The 20762-nt window shown below is 35.4% G+C and overlaps 13 non-coding genes across 13 annotated transcripts; 1 reads left to right on the top strand and 12 right to left on the bottom strand.

The window, feature by feature from the left end:
- The first annotated feature begins 1655 nt into the window (after positions 1-1655).
- LOC128513539 (5S ribosomal RNA) lies at positions 1656-1774 on the top strand. Its single transcript, XR_008356404.1, has one exon. It is a non-coding gene; the product is annotated as a 5S ribosomal RNA (ribosomal RNA).
- Positions 1775-2314: 540 nt separating this feature from the next.
- Positions 2315-2433, bottom strand: LOC128513538 (5S ribosomal RNA). Its single transcript, XR_008356403.1, has one exon. It is a non-coding gene; the product is annotated as a 5S ribosomal RNA (ribosomal RNA).
- A 1532-nt stretch (positions 2434-3965) lies between these two features.
- On the bottom strand, positions 3966-4084 carry LOC128513537 (5S ribosomal RNA). Its single transcript, XR_008356402.1, has one exon. It is a non-coding gene; the product is annotated as a 5S ribosomal RNA (ribosomal RNA).
- A 1534-nt stretch (positions 4085-5618) lies between these two features.
- Positions 5619-5737, bottom strand: LOC128513536 (5S ribosomal RNA). The gene has a single exon (XR_008356401.1). It is a non-coding gene; the product is annotated as a 5S ribosomal RNA (ribosomal RNA).
- Positions 5738-7270: 1533 nt separating this feature from the next.
- Positions 7271-7389, bottom strand: LOC128513535 (5S ribosomal RNA). The gene has a single exon (XR_008356400.1). It is a non-coding gene; the product is annotated as a 5S ribosomal RNA (ribosomal RNA).
- Positions 7390-8924: 1535 nt separating this feature from the next.
- LOC128513534 (5S ribosomal RNA) lies at positions 8925-9043 on the bottom strand. The gene has a single exon (XR_008356399.1). It is a non-coding gene; the product is annotated as a 5S ribosomal RNA (ribosomal RNA).
- Positions 9044-10572: 1529 nt separating this feature from the next.
- LOC128513533 (5S ribosomal RNA) lies at positions 10573-10691 on the bottom strand. The gene has a single exon (XR_008356398.1). It is a non-coding gene; the product is annotated as a 5S ribosomal RNA (ribosomal RNA).
- Positions 10692-12220: 1529 nt separating this feature from the next.
- On the bottom strand, positions 12221-12339 carry LOC128513532 (5S ribosomal RNA). The gene has a single exon (XR_008356397.1). It is a non-coding gene; the product is annotated as a 5S ribosomal RNA (ribosomal RNA).
- Positions 12340-13838: 1499 nt separating this feature from the next.
- LOC128513531 (5S ribosomal RNA) lies at positions 13839-13957 on the bottom strand. Its single transcript, XR_008356395.1, has one exon. It is a non-coding gene; the product is annotated as a 5S ribosomal RNA (ribosomal RNA).
- A 1527-nt stretch (positions 13958-15484) lies between these two features.
- On the bottom strand, positions 15485-15603 carry LOC128513529 (5S ribosomal RNA). The gene has a single exon (XR_008356393.1). It is a non-coding gene; the product is annotated as a 5S ribosomal RNA (ribosomal RNA).
- A 1529-nt stretch (positions 15604-17132) lies between these two features.
- On the bottom strand, positions 17133-17251 carry LOC128513528 (5S ribosomal RNA). Its single transcript, XR_008356392.1, has one exon. It is a non-coding gene; the product is annotated as a 5S ribosomal RNA (ribosomal RNA).
- Positions 17252-18783: 1532 nt separating this feature from the next.
- Positions 18784-18902, bottom strand: LOC128513527 (5S ribosomal RNA). Its single transcript, XR_008356391.1, has one exon. It is a non-coding gene; the product is annotated as a 5S ribosomal RNA (ribosomal RNA).
- A 1529-nt stretch (positions 18903-20431) lies between these two features.
- Positions 20432-20550, bottom strand: LOC128513526 (5S ribosomal RNA). The gene has a single exon (XR_008356390.1). It is a non-coding gene; the product is annotated as a 5S ribosomal RNA (ribosomal RNA).
- Between the last annotated feature and the right edge of the window lie 212 nt (positions 20551-20762).

Below are 20762 nucleotides of genomic sequence, written 5' to 3'. Positions count from 1 at the left end.
CAGTTTTATTTTCATTCAATTCTGATTTAATATTCTAATCTGATCAATTAACGATTAATGTTCGGATAACGAACGGCGGTTGTCGGTTGGGAAAATTAATCGAAATGAGCATCCCTAAAGATCACCTAATCTGTATTTATCACCTGATTGTAATTAATAATCTGAAATAAATATTAGTCACCCCAAACTTTGTCATTGGTGCTACTGTTACACAAAATGTAATTTGAAATACATTTGACAATTTGTAATTGTTTCTGCATCAGAGCTCATTAGATAAAGAGCACTGGACAAAAGGTATTTCAATGTCTTCTTATTTGTTCAGAAATGTAATTATTTATTTACCAATTTTATGTGAAGCTTTTAAGTCAGCCAAAAATAATCATTTTATAATTGTAATGATCAAAATTTGGACATAAGTGATTACATCTAATAACTGATGGTTTTGCCATAACTGAAAACCATCCAGTCTTACACATGAAAGGCATTTTGTAAAAACCTCTTTCTCTAAAATTGACCCACTGGTGTTACCAGGAAGAGAAGTAACATCAGTGATGTCAGTCCCTGTATAAATGGGCCATATAACATATCTATGTATAAATCATATAAGGAGGATATTTATTGTCTATTATTATGATTTATGATGTTGTACATCTCATAAGGTATGCTAAAATTTAGTGAAGGTAGGTCCTTGACATGTGATTATAGATTCCAATCCTTTATTTGAAGCTTATGTGGATAATATTACCAGGATAGCGTGCTTTTCTCAGAAACATTGGCAAGATAAGGAATATATTGTCATTAAGCGATGCAGGAAAATTAGTTGATGCTTTTACCACCGCTATGTTTGATTATTGTAACGCCTTGCTGGTTGGTTGTTCAACTAGGTGCATAAACAAGCTTCAGTTAGTCCAGAATGCAGCAGCAAGAATCCTCACTAGAACCAGAGGATAAAAACATCACCCCTATCTTATGCACACTGCTTTGACTCCCAGTGAAATTCGCGTTGATTTTAAAATACCATTGACTATAAAGGACTAAATGGCCTTGCCACAGTACCGGAGTGTAAGATATTTCTTACAATCTGCCACATCTACATCGATCGAAGGATGCAGGCTGCTTTACAGTACTGTATTCTATATAGAGAAATACCTGTATCTATAACTACAGCTGGGGGCAGAGCATTTTCTTACAACCCATGAAAAAGCCTTCCAATTAATGTTCGAGACTCACACACAGTCTCAGTGTTTAAGTCTAGAGCAGATTTGGGGGACACATGGATGCAGACTATGGTGAATTGGTATGTTTAGGTGCTGTCTTCCCCACTCTCATCGATCACTAAGGGATGTTGGCGGTGACTGGGGGCAGTTCTACTTTACCATGAAGACGTTTTTTGTTTTTTTTTTGACTTTGAACAAGTCTTTGTTTACAAGTACCGTAGTTTCCCAAATTTGTGATCTAGTGTTACGCTTAAAATTTTTTTTTTTTTTTTAAATATATATTTTCCTAAAGCGTATGTGACTACAGCAAGTCAGTAAGACGTGGTGTTACTGCCAAGAAACAAATGTAGTGAATTAAGGAAGCGTAAAGATACCATAAAGTGTTGTGAATGCCCCGAGTTGTTCACTATAAATAGGCTGTATTGCCGCTCGTCTCTCACTTACGGCCATACCACCCTGAGAACGCCCGATCTCGTCTGATCTCGGAAGCTAAGCAGGGTCGGGCCTGGTTAGTACTTGGATGGGAGACCGCCTGGGAATACCAGGTGCTGTAAGCTTTTTCACCTCCACCTACAAAGTCTCTGCTGAACTTTTTAAGTGCACAAAGATTCTTTAGCTTTTACAAAATTATTATTACCTCACATCTTCTGTTTTTGGCCATCTACCACTCCCTTTATCCTCTGTGGCTATGTTGTTTGGACCATGTGTTATTGTTTTAGCTTAAAAACAAAAAGGAGGCTATTGTGACTGGCATATCTGCAATAATCAAAAAATCAAAAAATGAATACATTTATTTAAAGAAATTGTTAAAAAATATAAATAATAATGATCATAATAATAATAATAAAATCTCCATGTGTGAAGAAAAAAATGGGAAAAGGAAAACAAACGTGCAACACGAATGGCGTGATGACTATTTTGGACTAACAAGATATTTTGTGATTAGACACAAGTTTTCTGCATATTTATTTGTTTGTTTTTTAATTTCGGCGGATCTCATAAAAGAGTGTGTGTGAGGTATTAATAATTTTGTAAAAGCTAAAGAATCTTTGTGCACTTAAAAAGTTTAGCAGAGACTTTGTAGGTGGAGGTGAAAAAGCTTACAGCACCTGGTATTCCCAGGCGGTCTCCCATCCAAGTACTAACCAGGCCCGACCCTGCTTAGCTTCCGAGATCAGACGAGATCGGGCGTTCTCAGGGTGGTATGGCCGTAAGCGAGAGACGAGCGGCAATACAGCCTATTTATAGTGAACAACTCGGGGCATTCACAACACTTTATGGTATCTTTACGCTTCCTTAATTCACTACATTTGTTTCTCGGCAGTAACACCACGTCTTATTGACTTGCTGTAGTCACATGCGCTTTAAGAAAAAAAATATATATATTTTTTATATTTTTTTAAAACGTAACACTAGATCACAAATTACTGCCAGATAAGGAATGGTGATTATGAACAGTCTATTTCCACGATACTTTCCCTGCTTCAGTTATTACTGAACTTAAAGAGAACTCCAAAAAAAAGTATATTAACAGTCAGTCAGTACAACTGCCGTGCGGCTACTCTCTTCTTCTTTTACATTTGATGCTGATTTAGAAATTGTGGTGCATTACCGCCACCACACGGGCTGGAGTTTGTGACCGACTTGGATTTGTTTCTCCCTCTCTCTGCATTCACAGCGTTCATTAGGCGAGTCTATCGAGAAATTAAAAACGTAGGTCGGATATTTTAATAATTACTAAATTAAAAAAGACCAAGATAAACACCACTGAAGATCACAGACTGCGAGCCTCTCTCGCCATGAGCGTGTTCGAACTTTCATGACTGGTAGTTCTTTTTTAACAGCTGTTGTAATATTAGTTTTTATGAACGTTTTGTGTAAAATTTTATAATTCAGATTTTTATGTTGTAAATTGTATATCTTTTTATTGCACAAATCCATGGCTCTCCAACTCCGGGCTTTCCCAACACTTTATTGCAACTTTTACACTCCCTTAATTCATTACAACAAATTACTGTTCCTCATCAGTAACACCACGTATTAGTGTCTTGCTGTAGTATAAATTCATATACACCTTAAGAAAATGTAATAAATTGCATAAAAAATATAAATAAACAACACTAGACCTCTAAGTGCTGCTAAACAAGAAGGGGTGATCATGAAAGTCTATTTGCAACTATTTCCACAATTTTACATTTTCGGGAGTGTTTACAATTCACAATTTTTCCCAGATGTCTTGTCATGAATTTTTTTAATCTTCTGTTTTTGGCCATCTGTTTTTTTATCCTCCGTGGCTATGTTGTTTGGACTGTGTGTTATTGTTTTAGCTTTTTTAAAAAAAAAAGGAGGCTATTGTGACTGGCATATCTGCAATAAGAAGCCCATGTTATTGTGGCATGAAGATTGTACTGACGTACTATGAAAAATGAATACATTTATTTTAAGAAATTATTAAAAAAAAAATCTAAATAATAATAATAATAATAATAATAATAATAAAATCTCCATGTGTGAAGAAAAAAATGGGAAAGGAAAACAAACGTGCAAAACGAATGGCGTGATGACTATTTTGGACTAACATGATATTTTGTGATTAGACACAAGTTTTCTGCATATTTATTTGTTTGTTTTTTAATTTCGGCGGATCTCATAAAAAAGTGTGTGTGAGGTATTAATAATTTTGTAAAAGCTAAAGAATCTTTGTGCACTTAAAAAGTTTAGCAGAGACTTTGTAGGTGGAGGTGAAAAAGCTTACAGCACCTGGTATTCCCAGGCGGTCTCCCATCCAAGTACTAACCAGGCCCGACCCTGCTTAGCTTCCGAGATCAGACGAGATCGGGCGTTCTCAGGGTGGTATGGCCGTAAGCGAGAGACGAGCGGCAATACAGCCTATTTATAGTGAACAACTCGGGGCATTCACAACACTTTATGGTATCTTTACGCTTCCTTAATTCACTACATTTGTTTCTCGGCAGTAACACCACGTCTTATTGACTTGCTGTAGTCACATGCGCTTTAAGAAAAAAATTATATTATTTTTATATTTTTTTAAAGCGTAACACTAGATCACAAATTACTGCCAGATAAGGAATGGTGATTATGAACAGTCTATTTCCACGATACTTTCCCTGCTTCAGTTATTACTGAACTTAAAGAGAACTCCAAAAAAAAAGTATATTAACAGTCAGTCAGTACAACTGCCGTGCGGCTACTCTCTTCTTCTTTTACATTTGATGCTGATTTAGAAATTGTGGTGCATTACCGCCACCACACGGGCTGGAGTTTGTGACCGACTTGGATTTGTTTCTCCCTCTCTCTGCATTCACAGCGTTCATTAGGCGAGTCTATCGAGAAATTGAAAACGTAGGTCGGATATTTTAATAATTACTAAATTAAAAAAGACCAAGATAAACACCACTGAAGATCACAGACTGCGAGCCTCTCTCGCCATGAGCGTGTTCGAACTTTCATGACTGGTAGTTCTTTTTTAACAGCTGTTGTAATATTAGTTTTTATGAACGTTTTGTGTAAAATTTTATAATTCAGATTTTTATGTTGTAAATTGTATATCTTTTTATTGCACAAATCCATGGCTCTCCAACTCCGGGCTTTCCCAACACTTTATTGCAACTTTTACGCTCCCTTAATTCATTACAACAAATTACTGTTCCTCATCAGTAACACCACGTATTAGTGTCTTGCTGTAGTATAAATTCATATACACCTTAAGAAAATGTAATAAATTGCATAAAAAATATAAATAAACAACACTAGACCTCTAAGTGCTGCTAAACAAGAAGGGGTGATCATGAAAGTCTATTTGCAACTATTTCCACAATTTTACACTTTCGGAAGTGTTTACAATTCACAATTTTTCCCAGATGTCTTGTCATGAATTTTTTTAATCTTCTGTTTTTGGCCATCTACTGCTCCTTTTATCCTCCGTGGCTATGTTGTTTGGACTGTGTGTTATTGTTTTAGTTTTTTTTTTTTTTTTAAAAAAGGAGGCTATTGTGACTGGCATATCTGCAATAAGAAGCCCATGTTATTGTGGCATGAAGATTGTACTGACGTACTATGAAAAATTAATACATTTATTTCAAGAAATTGTTAAAAAAAATATCTAAATAATAATAATAATAATAATAATAAAATCTCCATGTGTGAAGAAAAAAATGGGAAAGGAAAACAAACGTGCAAAACGAATGGCGTGATGACTATTTTGGACTAACAAGATATTTTGTGATTAGACACAAGTTTTCTGCATATTTATTTGTTTGTTTTTTAATTTCGGCGGATCTCATAAAAGAGTGTGTGTGAGGTATTAATAATTTTGTAAAAGCTAAAGAATCTTTGTGCACTTAAAAAGTTCAGCAGAGACTTTGTAGGTGGAGGTGAAAAAGCTTACAGCACCTGGTATTCCCAGGCGGTCTCCCATCCAAGTACTAACCAGGCCCGACCCTGCTTAGCTTCCGAGATCAGACGAGATCGGGCGTTCTCAGGGTGGTATGGCCGTAAGCGAGAGACGAGCGGCAATACAGCCTATTTATAGTGAACAACTCGGGGCATTCACAACACTTTATGGTATCTTTACGCTTCCTTAATTCACTACATTTGTTTCTCGGCAGTAACACCACGTCTTATTGACTTGCTGTAGTCACATGCGCTTTAAGAAAAAAAATATATATATTTTTTATATTTTTTTAAAACGTAACACTAGATCACAAATTACTGCCAGATAAGGAATGGTGATTATGAACAGTCTATTTCCACGATACTTTCCCTGCTTCAGTTATTACTGAACTTAAAGAGAACTCCAAAAAAAAAGTATATTAACAGTCAGTCAGTACAACTGCCGTGCGGCTACTCTCTTCTTCTTTTACATTTGATGCTGATTTAGAAATTGTGGTGCATTACCGCCACCACACGGGCTGGAGTTTGTGACCGACTTGGATTTGTTTCTCCCTCTCTCTGCATTCACAGCGTTCATTAGGCGAGTCTATCGAGAAATTAAAAACGTAGGTCGGATATTTTAATAATTACTAAATTAAAAAAGACCAAGATAAACACCACTGAAGATCACAGACTGCGAGCCTCTCTCGCCATGAGCGTGTTCGAACTTTCATGACTGGTAGTTCTTTTTTAACAGCTGTTGTAATATTAGTTTTTATGAACGTTTTGTGTAAAATTTTATAATTCAGATTTTTATGTTGTAAATTGTATATCTTTTTATTGCACAAATCCATGGCTCTCCAACTCCGGGCTTTCCCAACACTTTATTGCAACTTTTACACTCCCTTAATTCATTACAACAAATTACTGTTCCTCATCAGTAACACCACGTATTAGTGTCTTGCTGTAGTATAAATTCATATACACCTTAAGAAAATGTAATAAATTGCATAAAAAATATAAATAAACAACACTAGACCTCTAAGTGCTGCTAAACAAGAAGGGGTGATCATGAAAGTCTATTTGCAACTATTTCCACAATTTTACATTTTCGGGAGTGTTTACAATTCACAATTTTTCCCAGATGTCTTGTCATGAATTTTTTTAATCTTCTGTTTTTGGCCATCTGTTTTTTTATCCTCCGTGGCTATGTTGTTTGGACTGTGTGTTATTGTTTTAGCTTTTTTAAAAAAAAAAGGAGGCTATTGTGACTGGCATATCTGCAATAAGAAGCCCATGTTATTGTGGCATGAAGATTGTACTGACGTACTATGAAAAATGAATACATTTATTTTAAGAAATTATTAAAAAAAAAATCTAAATAATAATAATAATAATAATAATAATAATAAAATCTCCATGTGTGAAGAAAAAAATGGGAAAGGAAAACAAACGTGCAAAACGAATGGCGTGATGACTATTTTGGACTAACATGATATTTTGTGATTAGACACAAGTTTTCTGCATATTTATTTGTTTGTTTTTTAATTTCGGCGGATCTCATAAAAAAGTGTGTGTGAGGTATTAATAATTTTGTAAAAGCTAAAGAATCTTTGTGCACTTAAAAAGTTTAGCAGAGACTTTGTAGGTGGAGGTGAAAAAGCTTACAGCACCTGGTATTCCCAGGCGGTCTCCCATCCAAGTACTAACCAGGCCCGACCCTGCTTAGCTTCCGAGATCAGACGAGATCGGGCGTTCTCAGGGTGGTATGGCCGTAAGCGAGAGACGAGCGGCAATACAGCCTATTTATAGTGAACAACTCGGGGCATTCACAACACTTTATGGTATCTTTACGCTTCCTTAATTCACTACATTTGTTTCTCGGCAGTAACACCACGTCTTATTGACTTGCTGTAGTCACATGCGCTTTAAGAAAAAAATTATATTATTTTTATATTTTTTTAAAGCGTAACACTAGATCACAAATTACTGCCAGATAAGGAATGGTGATTATGAACAGTCTATTTCCACGATACTTTCCCTGCTTCAGTTATTACTGAACTTAAAGAGAACTCCAAAAAAAAAGTATATTAACAGTCAGTCAGTACAACTGCCGTGCGGCTACTCTCTTCTTCTTTTACATTTGATGCTGATTTAGAAATTGTGGTGCATTACCGCCACCACACGGGCTGGAGTTTGTGACCGACTTGGATTTGTTTCTCCCTCTCTCTGCATTCACAGCGTTCATTAGGCGAGTCTATCAAGAAATTGAAAACGTAGGTCGGATATTTTAATAATTACTGAATTAAAAAAGACCAAGATAAACACCACTAAAGATCACAGACTGCGAGCCTCTCTCGCCATGAGCGTGTTCGAACTTTCATGACTGGAAGTTCTTTTTTAACAGCTGTTGTAATATTAGTTTTTATGAATGTTTTGTGTAAAATTTTATAATTCAGATTTTTATGTTGTAAAATTGTATATCTTTTTATTGCACAAATCCATGGCTCTCCAACTCGGGGCTTTCCCAACACTTTATTGCAACTTTTACGCTCCCTTAATTCATTACAACAAATTACTGTTCCTCATCAGTAACACCACGTATTAGTGTCTGGCTGTAGTATAAATTCATATACACCTTAAGAAAATGTAATAAATTGCATAAAAAATATAAATAAACAACACTAGACCTCTAAGTGCTGCTAAACAAGAAGGGGTGATCATGAAAGTCTATTTGCAACTATTTCCACAATTTTACACTTTCGGAAGTGTTTACAATTCACAATTTTTCCCAGATGTCTTGTCATGAATTTTTTTAATCTTCTGTTTTTGGCCATCTACTGCTCCTTTTATCCTCCGTGGCTATGTTGTTTGGACTGTGTGTTATTGTTTTAGTTTTTTTTTTTTTTTAAAAAAAGGAGGCTATTGTGACTGGCATATCTGCAATAAGAAGCCCATGTTATTGTGGCATGAAGATTGTACTGACGTACTATGAAAAATTAATACATTTATTTCAAGAAATTGTTAAAAAAAATATCTAAATAATAATAATAATAATAATAATAAAATCTCCATGTGTGAAGAAAAAAATGGGAAAGGAAAACAAACGTGCAAAACGAATGGCGTGATGACTATTTTGGACTAACAAGATATTTTGTGATTAGACACAAGTTTTCTGCATATTTATTTGTTTGTTTTTTAATTTCGGCGGATCTCATAAAAGAGTGTGTGTGAGGTATTAATAATTTTGTAAAAGCTAAAGAATCTTTGTGCACTTAAAAAGTTCAGCAGAGACTTTGTAGGTGGAGGTGAAAAAGCTTACAGCACCTGGTATTCCCAGGCGGTCTCCCATCCAAGTACTAACCAGGCCCGACCCTGCTTAGCTTCCGAGATCAGACGAGATCGGGCGTTCTCAGGGTGGTATGGCCGTAAGCGAGAGACGAGCGGCAATACAGCCTATTTATAGTGAACAACTCGGGGCATTCACAACACTTTATGGTATCTTTACGCTTCCTTAATTCACTACATTTGTTTCTCGGCAGTAACACCACGTCTTATTGACTTGCTGTTGTCACATGCGCTTTAAAAAAAAAATATATATTTTTTTTTATATTTTTTTAAAACGTAACACTAGATCACAAATTACTGCCAGATAAGGAATGGTGATTATGAACAGTCTATTTCCACGATACTTTCCCTGCTTCAGTTATTACTGAACTTAAAGAGAACTCCAAAAAAAAGTATATTAACAGTCAGTCAGTACAACTGCCGTGCGGCTACTCTCTTCTTCTTTTACATTTGATGCTGATTTAGAAATTGTGGTGCATTACCGCCACCACACGGGCTGGAGTTTGTGACCGACTTGGATTTGTTTCTCCCTCTCTCTGCATTCACAGCGTTCATTAGGCGAGTCTATCGAGAAATTAAAAACGTAGGTCGGATATTTTAATAATTACTAAATTAAAAAAGACCAAGATAAACACCACTGAAGATCACAGACTGCGAGCCTCTCTCACCATGAGCGTGTTCGAACTTTCATGACTGGTAGTTCTTTTTTAACAGCTGTTGTAATATTAGTTTTTATGAACGTTTTGTGTAAAATTTTATAATTCAGATTTTTATGTTGTAAATTGTATATCTTTTTATTGCACAAATCCATGGCTCTCCAACTCCGGGCTTTCCCAACACTTTATTGCAACTTTTACGCTCCCTTAATTCATTACAACAAATTACTGTTCCTCATCAGTAACACCACGTATTAGTGTCTTGCTGTAGTATAAATTCATATACACCTTAAGAAAATGTAATAAATTGCATAAAAAATATAAATAAACAACACTAGACCTCTAAGTGCTGCTAAACAAGAAGGGGTGATCATGAAAGTCTATTTGCAACTATTTCCACAATTTTACACTTTCGGGAGTGTTTACAATTCACAATTTTTCCCAGATGTCTTGTCATGAATTTTTTTAATCTTCTGTTTTTGGCCATCTGTTTTTTTTATCCTCCGTGGCTCTGTTGTTTGGACTGTGTGTTATTGTTTTAGCTTTAAAAAAAAAAAAAAAAGGAGGCTATTGTGACTGGCATATCTGCAATAAGAAGCCCATGTTATTGTGGCATGAAGATTGTACTGACGTACTATGAAAAATGAATACATTTATTTCAAGAAATTATTTAAAAAAAATCTAAATAATAATAATAATAATAATAATAAAATCTCCATGTGTGAAGAAAAAAATGGGAAAGGAAAACAAACGTGCAAAACGAATGGCGTGATGACTATTTTGGACTAACAAGATATTTTGTGATTAGACACAAGTTTTCTGCATATTTATTTGTTTGTTTTTTAATTTCGGCGGATCTCATAAAAGAGTGTGTGTGAGGTATTAATAATTTTGTAAAAGCTAAAGAATCTTTGTGCACTTAAAAAGTTTAGCAGAGACTTTGTAGGTGGAGGTGAAAAAGCTTACAGCACCTGGTATTCCCAGGCGGTCTCCCATCCAAGTACTAACCAGGCCCGACCCTGCTTAGCTTCCGAGATCAGACGAGATCGGGCGTTCTCAGGGTGGTATGGCCGTAAGCGAGAGACGAGCGGCAATACAGCCTATTTATAGTGAACAACTCGGGGCATTCACAACACTTTATGGTATCTTTACGTTTCCTTAATTCACTACATTTGTTTCTCGGCAGTAACACCACGTCTTATTGACTTGCTGTAGTCACATGCGCTTTAAGAAAAAAATATATATATTTTTTTATATTTTTTTAAAACGTAACACTAGATCACAAATTACTGCCAGATAAGGAATGGTGATTATGAACAGTCTATTTCCACGATACTTTCCCTGCTTCAGTTATTACTGAACTTAAAGAGAACTCCAAAAAAAAGTATATTAACAGTCAGTCAGTACAACTGCCGTGCGGCTACTCTCTTCTTCTTTTACATTTGATGCTGATTTAGAAATTGTGGTGCATTACCGCCACCACACGGGCTGGAGTTTGTGACCGACTTGGATTTGTTTCTCCCTCTCTCTGCATTCACAGCGTTCATTAGGCGGGTCTATCGAGAAATTAAAAACGTAGGTCGGATATTTTAATAATTACTAAATTAAAAAAGACCAAGATAAACACCACTGAAGATCACAGACTGCGAGCCTCTCTCACCATGAGCGTGTTCGAACTTTCATGACTGGTAGTTCTTTTTTAACAGCTGTTGTAATATTAGTTTTTATGAACGTTTTGTGTAAAATTTTATAATTCAGATTTTTATGTTGTAAATTGTATATCTTTTTATTGCACAAATCCATGGCTCTCCAACTCCGGGCTTTCCCAACACTTTATTGCAACTTTTACGCTCCCTTAATTCATTACAACAAATTACTGTTCCTCATCAGTAACACCACGTATTAGTGTCTTGCTGTAGTATAAATTCATATACACCTTAAGAAAATGTAATAAATTGCATAAAAAATATAAATAAACAACACTAGACCTCTAAGTGCTGCTAAACAAGAAGGGGTGATCATGAAAGTCTATTTGCAACTATTTCCACAATTTTAAACTTTCGGGAGTGTTTACAATTCACAATTTTTCCCAGATGTCTTGTCATGAATTTTTTTAATCTTCTGTTTTTGGCCATCTGTTTTTTTATCCTCCGTGGCTATGTTGTTTGGACTGTGTGTTATTGTTTTAGCTTTAAAAAAAAAAAAAAAAGGAGGCTATTGTGACTGGCATATCTGCAATAAGAAGCCCATGTTATTGTGGCATGAAGATTGTACTGACGTACTATGAAAAATGAATACATTTATTTCAAGAAATTATTTAAAAAAAAATCTAAATAATAATAATAATAATAATAATAAAATCTCCATGTGTGAAGAAAAAAATGGGAAAGGAAAACAAACGTGCAAAACGAATGGCGTGATGACTATTTTGGACTAACAAGATATTTTGTGATTAGACACAAGTTTTCTGCATATTTATTTGTTTGTTTTTTAATTTCGGCGGATCTCATAAAAGAGTGTGTGTGAGGTATTAATAATTTTGTAAAAGCTAAAGAATCTTTGTGCACTTAAAAAGTTCAGCAGAGACTTTGTAGGTGGAGGTGAAAAAGCTTACAGCACCTGGTATTCCCAGGCGGTCTCCCATCCAAGTACTAACCAGGCCCGACCCTGCTTAGCTTCCGAGATCAGACGAGATCGGGCGTTCTCAGGGTGGTATGGCCGTAAGCGAGAGACGAGCGGCAATACAGCCTATTTATAGTGAACAACTCGGGGCATTCACAACACTTTATGGTATCTTTACGCTTCCACCACGTCTTATTGACTTGCTGTAGTCACATGCGCTTTAAGAAAAAATATATATATTTTTAATATTTTTTTAAAACGTAACACTAGATCACAAATTACTGCCAGATAAGGAAAGGTGATTATGAACAGTCTATTTCCACGATATTTTCCCTGCTTCAGTTATTACTGAACTTAAAGAGAACTCCAAAAAAAAAGTATATTAACAGTCAGTCAGTACAACTGCCGTGCGGCTACTCTCTTCTTCTTTTACATTTGATGCTGATTTAGAAATTGTGGTGCATTACCGCCACCACACGGGCTGAAGTTTGTGACCGACTTGGATTTGTTTCTCCCTCTCTCTGCATTCACAGCGTTCATTAGGCGAGTCTATCGAGAAATTAAAAACGTAGGTCGGATATTTTAATAATTACTAAATTAAAAAAGACCAAGATAAACACCACTGAAGATCACAGACTGCGAGCCTCTCTCACCATGAGCGTGTTCGAACTTTCATGACTGGTAGTTCTTTTTTAACAGCTGTTGTAATATTAGTTTTTATGAACGTTTTGTGTAAAATTTTATAATTCAGATTTTTATGTTGTAAATTGTATATCTTTTTATTGCACAAATCCATGGCTCTCCAACTCCGGGCTTTCCCAACACTTTATTGCAACTTTTACGCTCCCTTAATTCATTACAACAAATTACTGTTCCTCATCAGTAACACCACGTATTAGTGTCTTGCTGTAGTATAAATTCATATACACCTTAAGAAAATGTAATAAATTGCATAAAAAATATAAATAAACAACACTAGACCTCTAAGTGCTGCTAAACAAGAAGGGGTGATCATGAAAGTCTATTTGCAACTATTTCCACAATTTTACACTTTCGGGAGTGTTTACAATTCACAATTTTTCCCAGATGTCTTGTCATGAATTTTTTTAATCTTCTGTTTTTGGCCATCTGTTTTTTTATCCTCCGTGGCTCTGTTGTTTGGACTGTGTGTTATTGTTTTAGCTTTAAAAAAAAAAAAAAAAGGAGGCTATTGTGACTGGCATATCTGCAATAAGAAGCCCATGTTATTGTGGCATGAAGATTGTACTGACGTACTATGAAAAATGAATACATTTATTTCAAGAAATTATTTTAAAAAAAATCTAAATAATAATAATAATAATAATAATAATAAAATCTCCATGTGTGAAGAAAAAAATGGGAAAGGAAAACAAACGTGCAAAACGAATGGCGTGATGACTATTTTGGACTAACAAGATATTTTGTGATTAGACACAAGTTTTCTGCATATTTATTTGTTTGTTTTTTAATTTCGGCGGATCTCATAAAAGAGTGTGTGTGAGGTATTAATAATTTTGTAAAAGCTAAAGAATCTTTGTGCACTTAAAAAGTTTAGCAGAGACTTTGTAGGTGGAGGTGAAAAAGCTTACAGCACCTGGTATTCCCAGGCGGTCTCCCATCCAAGTACTAACCAGGCCCGACCCTGCTTAGCTTCCGAGATCAGACGAGATCGGGCGTTCTCAGGGTGGTATGGCCGTAAGCGAGAGACGAGCGGCAATACAGCCTATTTATAGTGAACAACTCGGGGCATTCACAACACTTTATGGTATCTTTACGCTTCCTTAATTCACTACATTTGTTTCTCGGCAGTAACACCACGTCTTATTGACTTGCTGTAGTCACATGCGCTTTAAGAAAAAAAAATATATATTTTTTTATATTTTTTTAAAACGTAACACTAGATCACAAATTACTGCCAGATAAGGAATGGTGATTATGAACAGTCTATTTCCACGATACTTTCCCTGCTTCAGTTATTACTGAACTTAAAGAGAACTCCAAAAAAAAGTATATTAACAGTCAGTCAGTACAACTGCCGTGCGGCTACTCTCTTCTTCTTTTACATTTGATGCTGATTTAGAAATTGTGGTGCATTACCGCCACCACACGGGCTGGAGTTTGTGACCGACTTGGATTTGTTTCTCCCTCTCTCTGCATTCACAGCGTTCATTAGGCGAGTCTATCGAGAAATTAAAAACGTAGGTCGGATATTTTAATAATTACTAAATTAAAAAAGACCAAGATAAACACCACTGAAGATCACAGACTGCGAGCCTCTCTCACCATGAGCGTGTTCGAACTTTCATGACTGGTAGTTCTTTTTTAACAGCTGTTGTAATATTAGTTTTTATGAACGTTTTGTGTAAAATTTTATAATTCAGATTTTTATGTTGTAAATTGTATATCTTTTTATTGCACAAATCCATGGCTCTCCAACTCCGGGCTTTCCCAACACTTTATTGCAACTTTTACGCTCCCTTAATTCATTACAACAAATTACTGTTCCTCATCAGTAACACCACGTATTAGTGTCTTGCTGTAGTATAAATTCATATACACCTTAAGAAAATGTAATAAATTGCATAAAAAATATAAATAAACAACACTAGACCTCTAAGTGCTGCTAAACAAGAAGGGGTGATCATGAAAGTCTATTTGCAACTATTTCCACAATTTTAAACTTTCGGGAGTGTTTACAATTCACAATTTTTCCCAGATGTCTTGTCATGAATTTTTTTAATCTTCTGTTTTTGGCCATCTGTTTTTTTATCCTCCGTGGCTATGTTGTTTGGACTGTGTGTTATTGTTTTAGCTTTAAAAAAAAAAAAAAAGGAGGCTATTGTGACTGGCATATCTGCAATAAGAAGCCCATGTTATTGTGGCATGAAGATTGTACTGACGTACTATGGAAAATGAATACATTTATTTCAAGAAATTGTTAAAAAAAAATCTAAATAATAATAATAATAATAATAATAAAATCTCCATGTGTGAAGAAAAAAATGGGAAAGGAAAACAAACGTGCAAAACGAATGGCGTGATGACTATTTTGGCCTAACAAGATATTTTGTGATTAGACACAAGTTTTCTGCATATTTATTTGTTTGTTTTTTAATTTCGGCGGATCTCATAAAAGAGTGTGTGTGAGGTATTAATAATTTTGTAAAAGCTAAAGAATCTTTGTGCACTTAAAAAGTTCAGCAGAGACTTTGTAGGTGGAGGTGAAAAAGCTTACAGCACCTGGTATTCCCAGGCGGTCTCCCATCCAAGTACTAACCAGGCCCGACCCTGCTTAGCTTCCGAGATCAGACGAGATCGGGCGTTCTCAGGGTGGTATGGCCGTAAGCGAGAGACGAGCGGCAATACAGCCTATTTGAAGTGAACAACTCGGGGCATTCACAACACTTTATGGTATCTTTACGCTTCCTTAATTCACTACATTTGTTTCTCGGCAGTAACACCACGTCTTATTGACTTGCTGTAGTCACATGCGCTTTAAGAAAAAAATATATATATTTTTTTTATATTTTTTTAAAACGTAACACTAGATCACAAATTACTGCCAGATAAGGAATGGTGATTATGAACAGTCTATTTCCACGATACTTTCCCTGCTTCAGTTATTACTGAACTTAAAGAGAACTCCAAAAAAAAAGTATATTAACAGTCAGTCAGTACAACTGCCGTGCGGCTACTCTCTTCTTCTTTTACATTTGATGCTGATTTAGAAATTGTGGTGCATTACCGCCACCAAACGGGCTGGAGTTTGTGACCGACTTGGATTTGTTTCTCCCTCTCTCTGCATTCACAGCGTTCATTAGGCGAGTCTATCGAGAAATTAAAAACGTAGGTCGGATATTTTAATTATTACTAAATTAAAAGAGACCAAGATAAACACCACTGAAGATCACAGACTGCGAGCCTCTCTCACCATGAGCGTGTTCGAACTTTCATGACTGGTAGTTCTTTTTTAACAGCTGTTGTAATATTAGTTTTTATGAACGTTTTGTGTAAAATTTTATAATTCAGATTTTTATGTTGTAAATTGTATATCTTTTTATTGCACAAATCCATGGCTCTCCAACTCCGGGCTTTCCCAACACTTTATTGCAACTTTTACGCTCCCTTAATTCATTACAACAAATTACTGTTCCTCATCAGTAACACCACGTATTAGTGTCTTGCTGTAGTATAAATTCATATACACCTTAAGAAAATGTAATAAATTGCATAAAAAATATAAATAAACAACACTAGACCTCTAAGTGCTGCTAAACAAGAAGGGGTGATCATGAAAGTCTATTTGCAACTATTTCCACAATTTTACACTTTCGGGAGTGTTTACAATTCACAATTTTTCCCAGATGTCTTGTCATGAATTTTTTTAATCTTCTGTTTTTGGCCATCTGTTTTTTTATCCTCCGTGGCTATGTTGTTTGGACTGTGTGTTATTGTTTTAGCTTTTAAAAAAAAAAAAAGGAGGCTATTGTGACTGGCATATCTGCAATAAGAAGCCCATGTTATTGTGGCATGAAGATTGTACTGACGTACTATGAAAAATGAATACATTTATTTCAAGAAATTATTTAAAAAAAAATCTAAATAATAATAATAATAATAATAATAAAATCTCCATGTGTGAAGAAAAAAATGGGAAAGGAAAACAAACGTGCAAAACGAATGGCGTGATGACTATTTTGGACTAACAAGATATTTTGTGATTAGACACAAGTTTTCTGCATATTTATTTGTTTGTTTTTTAATTTCGGCGGATCTCATAAAAGAGTGTGTGTGAGGTATTAATAATTTTGTAAAAGCTAAAGAATCTTTGTGCACTTAAAAAGTTCAGCAGAGACTTTGTAGGTGGAGGTGAAAAAGCTTACAGCACCTGGTATTCCCAGGCGGTCTCCCATCCAAGTACTAACCAGGCCCGACCCTGCTTAGCTTCCGAGATCAGACGAGATCGGGCGTTCTCAGGGTGGTATGGCCGTAAGCGAGAGACGAGCGGCAATACAGCCTATTTATAGTGAACAACTCGGGGCATTCACAACACTTTATGGTATCTTTACGCTTCCTTAATTCACTACATTTGTTTCTCGGCAGTAACACCACGTCTTATTGACTTGCTGTAGTCACATGCGCTTTAAGAAAAAAAAATATATATATTTTTTATATTTTTTTAAAACGTAACACTAGATCACAAATTACTGCCAGATAAGGAATGGTGATTATGAACAGTCTATTTCCACGATACTTTCCCTGCTTCAGTTATTACTGAACTTAAAGAGAACTCCAAAAAAAAAGTATATTAACAGTCAGTCAGTACAACTGCCGTGCGGCTACTCTCTTCTTCTTTTACATTTGATGCTGATTTAGAAATTGTGGTGCATTACCGCCACCACACGGGCTGGAGTTTGTGACCGACTTGGATTTGTTTCTCCCTCTCTCTGTATTCACAGCGTTCATTAGGCGAGTCTATCGAGAAATTAAAAACGTAGGTCGGATATTTTAATAATTACTAAATTAAAAAAGACCAAGATAAACACCACTGAAGATCACAGACTGCGAGCCTCTCTCGCCATGAGCGTGTTCGAACTTTCAGGACTGGAAGTTCTTTTTTAACAGCTGTTGTAATATTAGTTTTTATGAACGTTTTGTGTAAAATTTTATAATTCAGATTTTTATGTTGTAAAATTGTATATCTTTTTATTGCACAAATCCATGGCTCTCCAACTCGGGGCTTTCCCAACACTTTATTGCAACTTTTACGCTCCCTTAATTCATTACAACAAATTACTGTTCCTCATCAGTAACACCACGTATTAGTGTCTGGCTGTAGTATAAATTCATATACACCTTAAGAAAATGTAATAAATTGCATAAAAAATATAAATAAACAACACTAGACCTCTAAGTGCTGCTAAACAAGAAGGGGTGATCATGAAAGTCTATTTGCAACTATATCCACAATTTTACACTTTCGGGAGTGTTTACAATTCACAATTTTTCCCAGATGTCTTGTCATGAATTTTTTTAATCTTCTGTTTTTGGCCATCTGTTTTTTTATCCTCCGTGGCTATGTTGTTTGGACTGTGTGTTATTGTTTTAGCTTTTAAAAAAAAAAAAGGAGGCTATTGTGACTGGCATATCTGCAATAAGAAGCCCATGTTATTGTGGCATGAAGATTGTACTGACGTACTATGAAAAATGAATACATTTATTTCAAGAAATTGTTAAAAAAAATCTAAATAATAATAATAATAATAATAATAATGAAATCTCCATGTGTGAAGAAAAAAATGGGAAAGGAAAACAAACGTGCAAAACGAATGGCGTGATGACTATTTTGGACTAACAAGATATTTTGTGATTAGACACAAGTTTTCTGCATATTTATTTGTTTGTTTTTTAATTTCGGCGGATCTCATAAAAGAGTGTGTGTGTGAGGTATTAATAATTTTGTAAAAGCTAAAGAATCTTTGTGCACTTAAAAAGTTCAGCAGAGACTTTGTAGGTGGAGGTGAAAAAGCTTACAGCACCTGGTATTCCCAGGCGGTCTCCCATCCAAGTACTAACCAGGCCCGACCCTGCTTAGCTTCCGAGATCAGACGAGATCGGGCGTTCTCAGGGTGGTATGGCCGTAAGCGAGAGACGAGCGGCAATACAGCCTATTTATAGTGAACAACTCGGGGCATTCACAACACTTTATGGTATCTTTACGCTTCCTTAATTCACTACATTTGTTTCTCGGCAGTAACAACACATCTTATTGACTTGCTGTAGTCACATGCGCTTTAAGAAAAAAAAAAAAAAATTTTAAATATTTTTTTTAAAGCGTAACACTAGATCACAAATTACTGCCAGATAAGGAATGGTGATTATGAACAGTCTATTTCCACGATACTTTCCCTGCTTCAGTTATTACTGAACTTAAAGAGAACTCCAAAAAAAAAGTATATTAACAGTCAGTCAGTACAACTGCCGTGCGGCTACTCTCTTCTTCTTTTACATTTGATGCTGATTTAGAAATTGTGGTGCATTACCGCCACCACACGGGCTGGAGTTTGTGACCGACTTGGATTTGTTTCTCCCTCTCTCTGCATTCACAGCGTTCATTAGGCGAGTCTATCGAGAAATTAAAAACGTAGGTCGGATATTTTAATAATTACTAAATTAAAAAAGACCAAGATAAACACCACTGAAGATCACAGACTGCGAGCCTCTCTCACCATGAGCGTGTTCGAACTTTCATGACTGGAAGTTCTTTTTTAACAGCTGTTGTAATATTAGTTTTTATGAATGTTTTGTGTAAAATTTTATAATTCAGATTTTTATGTTGTAAAATTGTATATCTTTTTATTGCACAAATCCATGGCTCTCCAACTCGGGGCTTTCCCAACACTTTATTGCAACTTTTACGCTCCCTTAATTCATTACAACAAATTACTGTTCCTCATCAGTAACACCACGTATTAGTGTCTTGCTGTAGTATAAATTCATATACACCTTAAGAAAATGTAATAAATTGCATAAAAAAATATAAATAAACAACACTAGACCTCTAAGTGCTGCTAAACAAGAAGGGGTGATCATGAAAGTCTATTTGCAACTATTTCCACAATTTTAAACTTTCGGGAGTGTTTACAATTCACAATTTTTCCCAGATGTCTTGTCATGAATTTTTTTAATCTTCTGTTTTTGGCCATCTGTTTTTTTATCCTCCGTGGCTATGTTGTTTGGACTGTGTGTTATTGTTTTAGCTTTAAAAAAAAAAAAAAAGGAGGCTATTGTGACTGGCATATCTGCAATAAGAAGCCCATGTTATTGTGGCATGAAGATTGTACTGACGTACTATGAAAAATGAATACATTTATTTCAAGAAATTGTTAAAAAAAATCTAAATAATAATAATAATAATAATAATGAAATCTCCATGTGTGAAGAAAAAAATGGGAAAGGAAAACAAACGTGCAAAACGAATGGCGTGATGACTATTTTGGACTAACAAGATATTTTGTGATTAGACACAAGTTTTCTGCATATTTATTTGTTTGTTTTTTAATTTCGGCGGATCTCATAAAAGAGTGTGTGTGAGGTATTAATAATTTTGTAAAAGCTAAAGAATCTTTGTGCACTTAAAAAGTTCAGCAGAGACTTTGTAGGTGGAGGTGAAAAAGCTTACAGCACCTGGTATTCCCAGGCGGTCTCCCATCCAAGTACTAACCAGGCCCGACCCTGCTTAGCTTCCGAGATCAGACGAGATCGGGCGTTCTCAGGGTGGTATGGCCGTAAGCGAGAGACGAGCGGCAATACAGCCTATTTGAAGTGAACAACTCGGGGCATTCACAACACTTTATGGTATCTTTACGCTTCCTTAATTCACTACATTTGTTTCTCGGCAGTAACACCACGTCTTATTGACTTGCTGTAGTCACATGCGCTTTAAGAAAAAAATATATATATTTTTTTTATATTTTTTTAAAACGTAACACTAGATCACAAATTA

The sequence above is a fragment of the Clarias gariepinus genome, chromosome 25 (genome assembly GCF_024256425.1).
Source record: "Clarias gariepinus isolate MV-2021 ecotype Netherlands chromosome 25, CGAR_prim_01v2, whole genome shotgun sequence".
NCBI lineage: Eukaryota > Metazoa > Chordata > Actinopteri > Siluriformes > Clariidae > Clarias > Clarias gariepinus.
This window is presented reverse-complemented; position numbering and strand designations above follow the sequence as displayed.